We start from the raw sequence: 14,143 nt of genomic DNA on the forward strand, positions 1-14,143 counted from the left end.
ATTCATCATGTAACTCAAAAACTAATGATTTCCGCAACTTTTTTTTACGCCATCGTTACTTATACGTCGCCGTCTTATACCTAACCTAACCGTATTTAAGAGTAATAACATAACATTATACGTCGCCGTATTTATTTGACAGTGATAACATAGTTGACTTAGTAAAAGCGAAGTTCATGGAAAGTAGCGAAATTCGGTCATGGAAAAGAGTACATCACGTTTTAGTAAAGATAATATATATATATATATATATATATATATATATATATTATATACATACAAACTTTACCTTTATTCCACGTTCAACAAAAATAGTTTGTCTTCGACAATTAACGTTTTCATACTGAATAAAAATTTTCACTTTTCAGTTACCGCATATTTCGTGCAAGCGTCGGAGTATAGAATGTTAGAAAGTAGGCAATGTTTCGTTTTGTAGTACTTCTATACAATCATTTTTAAGATGACGTTATACCCCCTATTTATAAAGGAGTTAGGTATAGGCAATTTTTTTGTAAAATCGTAATTTAAAGGCTAAACTGTGATGTTTAATTATTAGTTAAGTAATCTTGACTCTTTTTTGGTAGTTTATTTATTTTTCGAAATGTCGCAGCATCCTTGAAAGCGATTTGAAAAAAAAATTTACATCTAAACTGGCTACGCATATTCTCTCTTATCAACTAAATAACAATCGTAGACAATTTTTTTCGCCTGATCATACGTGATATCAAGGTCCTCGTTCTGAGTGGCTATTTTCATCAGGAACTGGTCCGTCGTGGTGTTATGCTCAACTCTTCTATGGCCCTAGGCCATCTAGCAGGTTGCTCTTTCAGGGCTGAACTGCCAGAATTAACGATTTGCCTGAGCGCAATGTTTGTGTCAGAATCATCACTCCTAATGATAATTGCTCCGCTTTTCGAGATCACCATGTCGAGCATAAGTTTGGTTGCCTTGTTCACAACCTCAGACCACAGCGTATCCTTCATCTTCTCTTTGTCTTTTGGATCGCATTCGAGGATATAGGAGGGCTGAGGGGATGCCTCCCTATTTATATCTAGCTTTCTCTTTCTAGACTTGGAACGAGCCTGACTCTTTTTCCTCGCCTTACTCTTATTTATCTTTCCGCTCTTGGACCTATTCCTACTCTTTGACCTGTTGTTGTATGCGACTGGTCCTTACAGAACCCACCGTCATTTCCTCTTGCTCATGATTTTCCGTTGTGGCCTCAGCCTCATATTTCTCACGGAGTTGCTCTTTAAGATGTTCGGTCTCAGCCGCATGGTTGTTTTCGTCAAATTGACGCTTGAGGGTTTCGATCTCGGACTGTTTCTTACATAGTGTGTTGGCGAATTCGGCCACAACGTTATTGACGACCGCTTCGTTGGCCGTGTTGTACAGGGCTACTTCTTTGTTTACTAATTGTGCTCTTGATGAAATGATGTCGGCGATTCTCCTATCTTGAGCTTTAGCGAGGGTCTCTATGCGTTCTAGTCTAGTCATAAATTCCTTTAGGGTATCTTTCTTAAAGTTATTACGGTTCTCATCCTCACACATAGTGGTCTTCAGCCAACCGACGGTATTCATCAGTATCTGGAGGTTGTCATTGGGTGGAGGTGAGGGCTTGGCAAATTTCTTAGCTGTAGTGGGTGTCTGCATTTTTGAGCTCGGCTCACTCGTTGTAGGCGATTTCGGATCAGTTATTCCGGGTTTGAGCTCGTGGGTCTCTTTCTGTTTGCGTCAGTGGACATTTTGTCCCGTTGGCGTCGATCGAACACAGATATAAATTTTTGGCCGAACTTTTATACTACTAGTGTGGACTTGGCACTGCACTTTTACAAAAGGGATAAATCCTAAGACCGTGCGTAGAACGAGCGAGACACGGTAGCCTTACGCGAACGGGCGTACCGGAGGATTTAGCAGGTTTGGCAGGAGGGGTGAGGTCGAAAAATTGGGTTTCGACCCTTCGGTCCCTCCGGAGGGATTCCTGGTCCCTAGGTAGGATGCGCGACGGAAACGGCGGGCTAAATCAAAACGGTTGGCGTTTGAACGGGCGCGATTGGGCGGTTTCCTGCGAAGATGTACTTGGTCAAAAATTTTCAAAATTCGAGGGGGTGGGTGGGGGTGGGGGTAAATTTTTGATATGTAACGCACTGATCTAAGTTAACATTTTTGGGCTTGGTCCGGGGTCAGTAAGTTTGACCGTTGGAAAAAGCCAGCACATTTACCGAAAGTTTATAATTTTTTTAAAAATTGTCTAAGTCCGGGATATATAGAAATTCTAAAAAATTTGAAAAAATATGGATATTTAAAATATTTATAAGACAAATGTGGCTAATTGTGACTGTTACAAAACAATAAGTAATTTATAAAAAAAAATATTGTTTTATATTTATGTTATGGTGTGGTTGTTTCCAGGAAAAACGATTTATAAATACGGATTTGATAATTTTAGCGTTGCTGCATTAGATGGCCGCATACATAGATGGTCCAAAGAGGTGATGTTATAGGACAATTTCTTACAATATTATATTTGCACTAGATAGCAAATGTTGTAACAGTATTACAATAACGGGTGGAAATGTCTTTAATTTAAATTCTTTATTAATTAACAACAAATTTACCATAAGTCATTACAAATTAACTAGCCACTAATGGGAAACACTGGGTTATAACGTTTTATACTTAATAAATGTTAGTATTTAACTATGTTTCAAATATATTTTAAAAACATTTTTAGGCAATGAAAAAGATATTTAATGAAATTATCCCCGAAGGAGTAAGCAGAAACTATGTTACCAATGACGACATGACTATATATTATAAAAGAAGGTATCCTGAACTTGAACTTGATATCGAACAAATTATGAGAGACCACGGGGAAAAGTCGAGTAAATATAATATTTTCTAACAATTGTATTTAATAATCGTACAATCGTCTTGGGTATACACATAGTTTAAGCTAAAATATTTTTAATTTTACAGTAAGGTATTCCTATGTAATTTGGTTAATAACTATTTAACCTATTCCTTGCAATACAAGCAAATTGTCTTATTAACATTACTCATATTAAATAATTTATTATTAAATACATACTTCGATGTTTAGACAATAATGTAAAAAAAACTTTAAAGTATTAAATTTTTATAATTTATAAATCATATTTATTTTATGATGGTTGTTTTCAGATAACGAGTACGTATTTTACTTACATCACTTCAGGTATGCAACAAACAGGGGTGTCCTTCCTAAACCACTGTTGGAAGAAAAGGATTCTTTTGCGGTAATAAATGTTACGCATAAGTTATTTAAAATACAATGTTTAGGCGATGTTTACTGCATTTGAAGAAGCAAAAAAAAAAGGATCAATGCATTACACGGTCGATCACAGAGACTTGATAAATTATTATGAACCTCAACTCGTACAAATTACGATTGACTACGGAAGAAATTACAGTAAATATGATTTTTAATAACTGCAATTATTAATAATCATAAAATTAGTCCTCCATCACTCCACCTCTCCCGCCATGTATACGTTTATAGCTCTAATGCGGAGCTGAGAGGCTATTGGTTTTACAATCATGTGAGCTTTTTTTGTGTCTATATACTGATACGGGTGGCGGGTGCCTTGCCGTGTCGTGTGTTGAATAATAAAACGGATGCTTGATATTACGGTTGTTCTTTATTATTCAGAGGTTTTAGGTAATACAATAGGTAACGGTGAGGGCGGGACTCGCATAAGTTCGCCTCTCACGCTGGGTTAAACGGGCACTATGTACCTCACAGTTATAGTACTATATTGTCCTACAGGGGATACAGAAGTGTGGGGGATGTATTGGGATGACTAGAAGGAAGGTAGGGCAGCTTGAATAAGCGCCTACGGACTCTAGTCACCGGGAGGAGAGCGCAACTTTAATAAGTGACTCTGTATTTTAGGAAGGACGGCCTGCGATGTGGAATCGTCGGTGGAGCCGTGTGAGCTGTCGGCACGTCTGCTGCGGGTGCCGCTTCTGTCGGTTCCGCTGCTGCTGGGGCCGCTGTGGTTACTGCTGGTGTCGCTTGCTACTGCTGGTAGGCGCTGGCGGTTGATTGTGTAGTTGTCGGCTTCCAATTTATCCAGTGTATAAGATACCCGGATGGTTGGAAGAAGACTGTGCTGATTGTGGGATTGCGGTCGGTATTTATGCTGTTTTCGTAAAAACCCCGCAATCCCATTGGCCGATGTTTTGTTAGTGGTTTTTCGGTAGTTGCGTTTACTATTCGGTACGGATCGTTGGTGCCCTTGAGAAAGGCCGTTTTAGATGTTGTGTTGCACCGTTACAATACACAGTAACTTTAACACACACTGAGCTAATTCCTTTGAGTAGCTCAACTAGATTAGAGCGACTCTCTAAATAACAAATTTTATCTAGTTGGTACTTTGGGGGAGAAAGGGTTTAGTAGAAAAAGTCTACTAAAACCCTCGTTACTCTTATTTATAAAGTCATAGTCGCATGCGGGCTGTGTTGTTGAGCTTATCGCATGAACACGATGGGTGGTTAAAATTTTCCGAAAATATGAAAGTACACATAAAATGTCGTAAGGATTACACCCGTCCTCAAAGCGTTAAAGCCGCAATCAATGCAGTTAATGAAGCTAAGGAATTACCTGGTACAAGTTATACACAACCAACAAAAAGGAAATTAAGGTCAGCTATATCATAGTTTCAATGTTTGTTTTGTGATGGAGTCATAGATGACGGGTTTTTAAAAAGAGAGAAAAAAATAAACATTGAAAATCGGAGGCAAATTCACGAAGTCCAAAGTTTAGAAATACGGACTTATATACGGTACAGTGAAAAAAAAAAGATGAAACGGACGAAAGATTACGGGTTGTAGAGACTGCAGCTAAAATTATAAGGGAACAAATTAGGTCCCAATTTTATAAGTTGGATACATATCCTTCATCTAACGATTTTTTGTGTGATTTACAAAATCAAATTTCTCAAGCATTAAACTTATTTCTCAAAATGCTCATTAAAGAAAAAACCAAAAAAATGAAAATTAATTACATAGAAAACGTAACGCTGCGGCTCATATTATTATATCTGCTGTTAGACCTAGGTCATTTTATTCTCCATTACTAATAGGAACCTCCATTTATTTACATAGAAAGTTTGTATGGAAAAATTTTTGAAAATTATGTAATTGTAACAATATAATCTAAAAAAATCTGCCTTTATTGTGTAATAATAATTAAAAAATAGTATGAATTTTATAAATTTAAGTAACAAATATTTATAAAAAAAATGTGTCAGACAATTACGGACGCCAAAAAACAGGTTACCAATACATTGGTATTTTTCAGCGAAAGTATACAGAGTACATTTCTGTCAATATAGAAAAACCATACTCGAAGGTGATCTTCCATTAAAATTTTATTCAAAAGAAGTTTTGTTGCCCCCGCTTGGCCCAAGGTTGGAAGGGCTATGAATAAATATGGTCAGCTGTCAAACTGTCCATATGTCAGCTGATTAGCTGTCAGCTGTGATATTTGTGCACGTATCGCCATCTACTCTAATAAATATTCACTAACGTTTTTAATTTTCCAAATTTCCGAGATTTATTTCTAATTTTTCTTTCTATTAAACCTTATTCAGTTTAATACGAACATTATAAAAATAATGAGCCGAATCGGGCTAGTCGTTCTCAAATGATGCGCTGACCAACGAACAGCATTTCATTTTATTTATATAGATTATAGATAATATAGTTTATTCGCCATTATATTATAAAACAATAAAATAGTTGTAATAAGTCTTCTAATTGTTAATTATACACTGCATCCTATTTCATAAAAATACAAATACACCAAATTTTTGTTTTGCTATAATTTTTTATATTTTTTATAAGACACATACTGGTGCTTGAGAGGACGCCATTCGGCTTAATTTATCACTAAAAAAAATGTAGTGATATTTTCTTCGCTCCCTGGAAAAATATGAAATCATGGATATGTATGTACCACCATGATTTTTTTTATGAGGTACAGTTATATTTATACTGAAAAATTTAAGTAAGATGTTTTTGTATTTTGGCCACAAAGAGTGTAATAATGTATGTAATCTTAAGCTTGACCGCTAGATCGCGCCACACACACAGATTTTGCGTCTTGAACGATGACGCGGACTGGCCGCTTACATATTTTCCAGCAGGTTGGTCGAAAAGCGAATTATATTTTCATGAGATTGACATAAGTAACGGTTTAGCGGCGGAGACTCTTCAATTCGGTAACAAAGAATCACTCTATTAATGTAAATTCTGCGATTATTCACCATACGCTATATTTCAAAACAGAACAAAATATAAATGTGTCTAGTCACAAAATAAGTGTCCAAGATATTATAAAACGAATTACAAGTATGAATAAGATAATTATTCTCATAGATAAGTAATATAGTAAGATACTATTTCATTAACTTCAACCAAAAGGTTAGATTAAAAAATAAAATACAGTTTTGGTGACCAAGAGTCTGGACGGCTCGTAAAGCCGGAAAAAAAATTATAATCGTACACAAAGTTTAAGCTAAGATTATTGCGGTTGTACAGTTAAATTATTTCCATGTTATTTGGTTAATTAGTTCAACCGAATCAAACCTATTCCTTGCCATAAAATTAAATTGCCTTAATAACAATTTGTTTATATTAAATAGTTGTTCGCGCGCTGAAAAAAGTTTTAATTATTATTTCACGATATTTTGTATTTAAAACATACTTTGGTGTTTAGGCTATGGTGTGAAAAAATTCTTTTATATATTAATTTTTAAAAATGTATAAATCATGTTTATGTTATGATAGGGATTTTCTTAGTACGAGTACCTACGTATTTAATTTGCATCACTTCGGGATAGCAATAAACGTGGGCATACTTCCAGAACCGCTGTGTGATGAAAAGGCATCCTTGGTGGTAATAAAATATTAAGTTCCTGTCAAAACGAATAAACATAAAATGTATTATGCAAAAGATCCTAAAAATAATATGTTTCTAATTCTTCTAACCGATCGGTTTCCCTAGGTAGTCGACAAAGTCACTTAAATATAGTAAAACCAACAGTTGTAATAACAACCTTCGGTAGCTCAGTTGGTAGAGCGGTGGACTGTAGTGGTCGTTGTAACACAGATATCCATAGGTCGCTGGTTCAAATCCGGCCCGAAGGAGAAGAAATTTTGCACTTTTTTTTAGTGTTTTTTTTTGTTCAGTGTTTTACACGGTTTGATGATAATTATAGTGAACATAATATTTAAAATATATTTAACAAACAATGTATACTTTTTTTTTTTTTAATTTTAAAATGTTTTCGTTGAGTGGGGCTTGTTCAACTTCGACGGTAATAAAGTTTATTGTTTAAATATATTTTACAGTAGTTTGTGTAAAACAATTTTAGTCGTTGAGTACCATATTTAATAATATGCTCCCAGTAAATAGCGGATACCATATTATAACACACGAAGACTTAATGAAGTATTATGAACTTCAAATCAAAAGTGTTTTAAAAACAACAAACATAAGAAAAGTTAGCTATATATTATATAGCTATATATATTATACAGTTTTATGTTGTATAACTGCACTTTATACAATTTTATTATTATATTCATAAAATCATCTTAGGTTTAGTGCTGTACCTACACAATGAAGTCAAGGTCGAGATCGAGGATGAGGTCTAGGTAATAAATGAGGTAAAAATCAAGGATGTGGTCAAGGTCAAGTCGAGCTCAAGACAGCGATCGAGGATGAGGTCAATGTCAAGGATGAGGTCAAAGTCAAGGATAAAGTCTGTTTTCACTGCTAAATTCCTCTAATCGGTCTCCTCTTGTGTTTCTACGGCCTAGCCCATATTTCCCCACTTCTCTAAATATTTTCATTTTATTGTTAACAAGCTGTCTGGACTCGGCGTTGCTCGGGATTTAGTCTGCCAGGGCTGAGTAAAATAATTCCCATTCCACTATTTTTTAAGTAATTAAATAATAAGGGCAGTATTTAAAAAACAATTGTCCAGGATCATACTTGAGTTATATCACTTTGTGAATGGAAAATCTCCTTTTTATAGTGTTTTCACGCCGATAATTACGCCGAATATTGGTTAACATAGATCACGTAGATCACGCTATAATATTTTGCTTATCATGAAAACAAGTTCATCTTATGAAAACAAGAAGGAAAATTTCGCCTTGAGGGACACCAGAACTATAGGAATATCAGACACAAAAATAAACGGATTAAAAAATTTTTATTTTTATTTCAACAGTGACAGTAAATTATTGTGTTAAGAAAAACGTATACTTCTAGACGACTAGCACGTATCTTCAATACCAAGTTGTTACTAAATTGTACTTAATCCGTGGTTGAGTTCATCAATGTAGTCTATAAGGGACCGTATTACGCTAAAATCGACTCCTCTAAAAATCAATTTCAGATGACTTATGAAAGCTTTCCCGGAAGTCGTAGAACTGATAGCTAACAGTTCATCCTTGGTAAGTAATGCGTTTCCCAAATAACTTTCTTTTGTTTCCTGACTCAAAGAGTTTTCAGAGATTAAGTTGTTTTCCTCGGATAGTGCAGATCGACATATCGGTACCACCAAACTCAAAACGATTAATATTAGTAATTTAAAACGGGTCATTTTATAGAAAATTTTGTCAAAAAAAAAAAAACAAGAAATATGGTATGTAAGCTTTGGATTATTCACGATTTGAGTACACGGCGATTATAAAATAACATAGAATTAAATAATATAGAAACATAGAATGTTTTTGTTTGGAATCCGAAATATTTTACATTTTTTTTTTATTTGTCGGTTAATTGGATACTTTTATTTTAGCTACTTTAACTTGACATGTTTATATTTATAATTAAAATACCTAGCATTTTATGAAAAATTGACGATTTATTATCAGACACGTTTGGCCTTTCTGAGAGTTTCCCAAACCATTTTCTGGTTTGTATTAGAATATTCTATTTGTATCATTCTCCTTCAAGATTCAAAAGTACCCCTTAATGCTATGCTAAGAAGGTTTCTTATTATAGTTTTTGTTTTGATTTAACTATCTAGCTTAAAAGGGGATGTGTCTTACTATACTTCTATAAAACCATATAACAAATAACTATTATAATAATTCTAATTCCATTACATGATAGGTATTAGGCGTCTTCTCTTATATTTCTGAGTATACATACTACATTGACCAATAAAGACTATAAAAAACATTTTATTTATAATTTTATGTGGGCCAAAAAACCGTTCTAGTTTAAGGTAAGAAATAATTAATGAATGTGTAGTTTATACATAGGTATGAACAGTAACTATTGTTATGGTCTTGCACATTTTCAGGTCTAAAAGCATTACATATGGATATCAACATGTGTCTTGAACAAATAACGTGTGCGTGTCGGGTGGACTTGGTACCGATTTTTATCGTTTATTTGCACACAATAGAAATCTAATACATATTTCAGCTACAAATTTAATAACCTAATGTGATTTACGGTCATACAATGGCCAGGCAAAAGTCATTAAAATCCAAATTGTAATTTAATATAAGAAACGTCCATCCCTGCCGTCCTGAATTTTAAACTTGAATAACTTAAAAGAAATTATTCAAAACTGGTTGCCGACCATCCATCATTTTCAGAAAATTGTAATTTATGTAAAAAGTTGTAAAAACTTGAAGATTATAGATTTAGTGCTTATGAGTAACATAACCTAAGACTTCATGATCGAAGTAGGTAAATATAACATTTTTACTCGGCTTTAAAGACTACAAATGACGACTATGCAAACACATAGTTGAAAACTTAAGAGCTCCTGTTAGACTTGACTGCTTTAAATAATTTACCCACTAAAAGGACCACTTGGACAACAAAAAGAAAGCAAAGCGTTTATTTCCTAGTCACCAACAAATTGGCAGTACCAAGTTTGATAATAAGAATATTGAACTACTATTAAGATGTGTATTTTAATACTTAAATATCGTATACAACTATAAAACACCGCATAGCATAAATTCTTCAAAGACTCTAAAACCTGTTGTTTAAATGAACACTGAAAGGTGTAAAACTATTATTGTTTATTATTGTTCCTCCACACATTCGTTATATTTTAAACAACAGAACTACATAGATAATTCTATGTTATTTTATAATCGCCGTGTTCTCAAATCGTGAATAATCCAAAGCTTACATACCATATTTCTTGTTTTTTTTTTTTGACAAAATTTGCTATAAAATGACCCGTTTTAAATTACTAATATTAATCGTTTTGAGTTTGGTGGTACCGATATGTCGATCTGCACTATCCGAGGAAAACAACTTAATCTCTGAAAACTCTTCCACTGAGAAGGAGGATGTTACCAGTCATAATGTTTTGAAATGCAAATGTTTGCTTTATGGACTGATCCATATGCGATTGGTCCTGTTGGCTTTTCCAATCCCATTGATTCGGTCGTGTTTTTTGGGCATAGTTGTTTGGATAAACGGTAGGGAAATTATAAATATGTTGCACAATTTACCAGATGTAAAAATTGGCTCATTGTGGCCGTTACACTTGTACACCGGACTGTTGTGGAATGACTATATTATGAAATATGATAATGATGGCCCGTATGTCAGAACATGCAACCTTGGGGAAAGAATTTTCGCAATACATAGTTATGTTACTGAAAAACTACAGGCCGACTGGGTCGCTAACGATTGTCTCCACTATGAATTGAACGATTGGTACCACCTGTGGCTTGAACGAAATCCTAATCCCGACTTCTCTAAAATAAAAGACATGGTAAGGAAGAATAACCTGGAATTTCGAAGTTTTTCGAACAAAATAAAGAAATCGATGGACCATGACCAGTACCAGACGACCGAGACGACCGAGACATTGGACGAATCATTGAAAATGAAAAATCTATTCATGAACGAATTTAGCGAAAATCACGAGGTCAGTGACGTATTGATGACTTCGTACGACATACAAGTAGATTTGACTGTCACCAACCAAGTATTAAAAAAGATCTGGCTACGTGCGGTCAAAGTTAATTGGCACAAGAATAACCTTAAAAACATAAAATTGTACTACGCAACGCATTTTGATTTTTTGAAAATCATATTTTTCCGTCTGACGTGGAAACACCTGTTGTACATCCAAGTACTAGAAGACGTTTCGCCAAAGTATTTGGAATACGCCAAACAATGGCACGAGTTGCTCGAACAATTTGGACATATGTTACGCATCGAAAACGATCCTCACATCAAGCTATTGTTAAAAGCTTTCGACATGCTCGCCAATCGAAGTACAAGTGTACGAGGTGTGATAAATGGTTTGACGTTATTACTAAGCAAATGCGCCAAGTTCGTAAAGTGCAATGCGACTGAAGAGATAGTGTTGAGTCAGGAAACAAAAGAAAGTTATTTGGGAAACGCATTACTTACCAAGGATGAACTGTTAGCTATCAGTTCTACGACTTCCGGGAAAGCTTTCCTAAGTCATCTGAAATTGATTTTTAGAGGAGTCGATTTTAGCGTAATACGGTCCCTTATAGACTACATTGATGAACTCAACCACTGATTAAGTACAATTTAGTAACAACTTGGTATTGAAGATACGTGCTAGTCGTCTAGAAGTATACGTTTTTCTTAACACAATAATTTACTGTCACTGTTGAATTTCAAATAAAAATTTTTTAATCCGTTTATTTTTGAGTCTGATATTCCTATAGTTCTGGTGTCCCTCAAGTCGAAATTTTCCTTCTTGTTTTCATAAGATGAACTTGTTTTCATGATAAGCAAAATATTATAGCGTGATCTATGTTAACCAATCACAGGTGTTTAAAGTAAATCTCTTGATAACTGACGTCAATCGTAATATTGTAATTTGTTCAATTTTCGATCTAGAATATTCTTTGGTCTTATATAAAATGGAATCGGAAGATATCTAAGTTACTCACTCTTTCACATAATATTAATGTAAGCTAACTATAACTATATATATAACAACTCTTTAACTATTACTTTACTGTATAAGTCGTAGTGGAATATTACTTTATTATTACTATTATTAGTATTAATACTTAAATTATTCAACCTTTGGAGCCACTAGCCAAGCCATTTTCTTATTGTTTCCTGCTGTTCTGTGATTTTATGGAGTTTGCTGTTACAGTCGTTGCCAGATAACTTGGCACAGCTGCGGCGGAGCGCAGGGCCAGGAGTTCTCAGTATTTGATATTGTTTTTCCTTGTCTATTATGTCTTGTCGAAGCATAGTTGATAGTTTATTTTTATAAAATGTATAACAATAATAATAATAGTAATAACAACAACAATAATAAAAAAGCGTCGCGACCGAACTAGGGTTGTCGACGGCCGGTCGAAGAAAAAGACTAGTTTGGAATACACTTGCTGATAATCTCCGCTGCCGCCGTGCCAACTTATCTGGCAACGACTGTACCAACATTTATCTGGATATAATAATGTATGGATCTCAGTCCCTTATACGTTTTACAACAATGAATTTCTATTATTGTTGTTCAGTTTTTAAGAAATAAACATTCAATCGTCGTATATAAAATATTTGTAATTTCTATAAATAATAAAAACATGAATTATTGTTAGTTTATTTATTTTATTAATTTTTAAAAAAGCTACTTAATTATTGTGTTAAAAATGTCATGATTAGCAGGTACTTCTAAAACCAACGCCTTTTATTATTGTTTGTCTTTAGAATGTGTACGTATCAATTTAAATTAAAATAGATGTTGCCTCTATGTTATTCAACAGTTAGTGAGTGGATTTAATTTTAAATTACAACCTTAATTCTAGCTTATCGGCGTGAAAACATAATACACTATAAAAAGGGAGATTTTCCATTCACAAAGTGATATAACTCAAGTATGATCCTGGACAATTGTTTTTTAAATACTGCCCTTATTATTTAATTACTTAAAAAATAGGGGAATGGGAATTATTTTACTCAGCCCTGGCAGACTAAATCCCGGGCAAGGCCGAGTCCAGACAGCTTGTTAACAATAAATTAAAATATTTAGAGAAGTGGGAAAATATGGGCTAGGCCGTAGAAACACAAGAGGAGACCGATTAGAGGAATTTAGCAGTGAAAACAGACTTTATCCTTGACTTTGACCTCATCCTTGACATTGACCTCATCCTCGATCGCTGTCTTGAGCTCGACTTGACCTTGACCACATCCTTGATTTTTACCTCATTTATTACCTAGACCTCATCCTCGATCTCGACCTTGACTTCATTGTGTAGGTACAGCACTAAACCTAAGATGATTTTATGAATATAATAATAAAGTTGTATAAAGTGCAGTTATACAACATAAAACTGTATAATATATATAGCTAACTTTTCTTATGTTTGTTGTTTTTAAAACATTTTTGATTTGAAGTTCATAATACTTCATTAAGTCTTCGTGTGTTATAATATGGTATCCGCTATTTACTGGGAGCATATTATTAAATATGGTACTCAACGACTAAAATTGTTTTACACAAACTACTGTAAAATATATTTAAACAATAAACTTTATTACCGTCGAAGTTGAACAAGCCCCACTCAACGAAAACATTTTAAAATTAAAAAAAAAAAAAGTATACATTGTTTGTTAAATATATTTTAAATATTATGTTCACTATAATTATCATCAAACCGTGTAAAACACTGAACAAAAAAAAACACTAAAAAAAAGTGCAAAATTTCTTCTCCTTCGGGCCGGATTTGAACCAGCGACCTATGGATATCTGTGTTACAACGACCACTACAGTCCACCGCTCTACCAACTGAGCTACCGAAGGTTGTTATTACAACTGTTGGTTTTACTATATTTAAGTGACTTTGTCGACTACCTAGGGAAACCGATCGGTTAGAAGAATTAGAAACATATTATTTTTAGGATCTTTTGCATAATACATTTTATGTTTATTCGTTTTGACAGGAACTTAATATTTTATTACCACCAAGGATGCCTTTTCATCACACAGCGGTTCTGGAAGTATGCCCACGTTTATTGCTATCCCGAAGTGATGCAAATTAAATACGTAGGTACTCGTACTAAGAAAATCCCTATCATAACATAAACATGATTTATACATTTTTAAAA

At 34.1% G+C, this 14,143-nt stretch overlaps 2 non-coding genes across 2 annotated transcripts; one reads left to right on the top strand and one right to left on the bottom strand.

Moving 5' to 3' along the window:
* The first annotated feature begins 7,102 nt into the window (after positions 1-7,102).
* On the top strand, positions 7,103-7,194 carry Trnay-gua (transfer RNA tyrosine (anticodon GUA)). Its single transcript is given in 2 exon segments — positions 7,103-7,139; positions 7,159-7,194. It is a non-coding gene; the product is annotated as a tRNA-Tyr (tRNA).
* Positions 7,195-13,746: 6,552 nt separating this feature from the next.
* On the bottom strand, positions 13,747-13,838 carry Trnay-gua (transfer RNA tyrosine (anticodon GUA)). Its single transcript is given in 2 exon segments — positions 13,747-13,782; positions 13,802-13,838. It is a non-coding gene; the product is annotated as a tRNA-Tyr (tRNA).
* Between the last annotated feature and the right edge of the window lie 305 nt (positions 13,839-14,143).

Source organism: Adelges cooleyi, unplaced genomic scaffold (genome assembly GCF_023614345.1).
Source record: "Adelges cooleyi isolate 19-005CV unplaced genomic scaffold, UGA_ACOO_1.1 ACOO_flye_CR_arks_rails_tigmint_CR_PRNA_479, whole genome shotgun sequence".
NCBI lineage: Eukaryota > Metazoa > Arthropoda > Insecta > Hemiptera > Adelgidae > Adelges > Adelges cooleyi.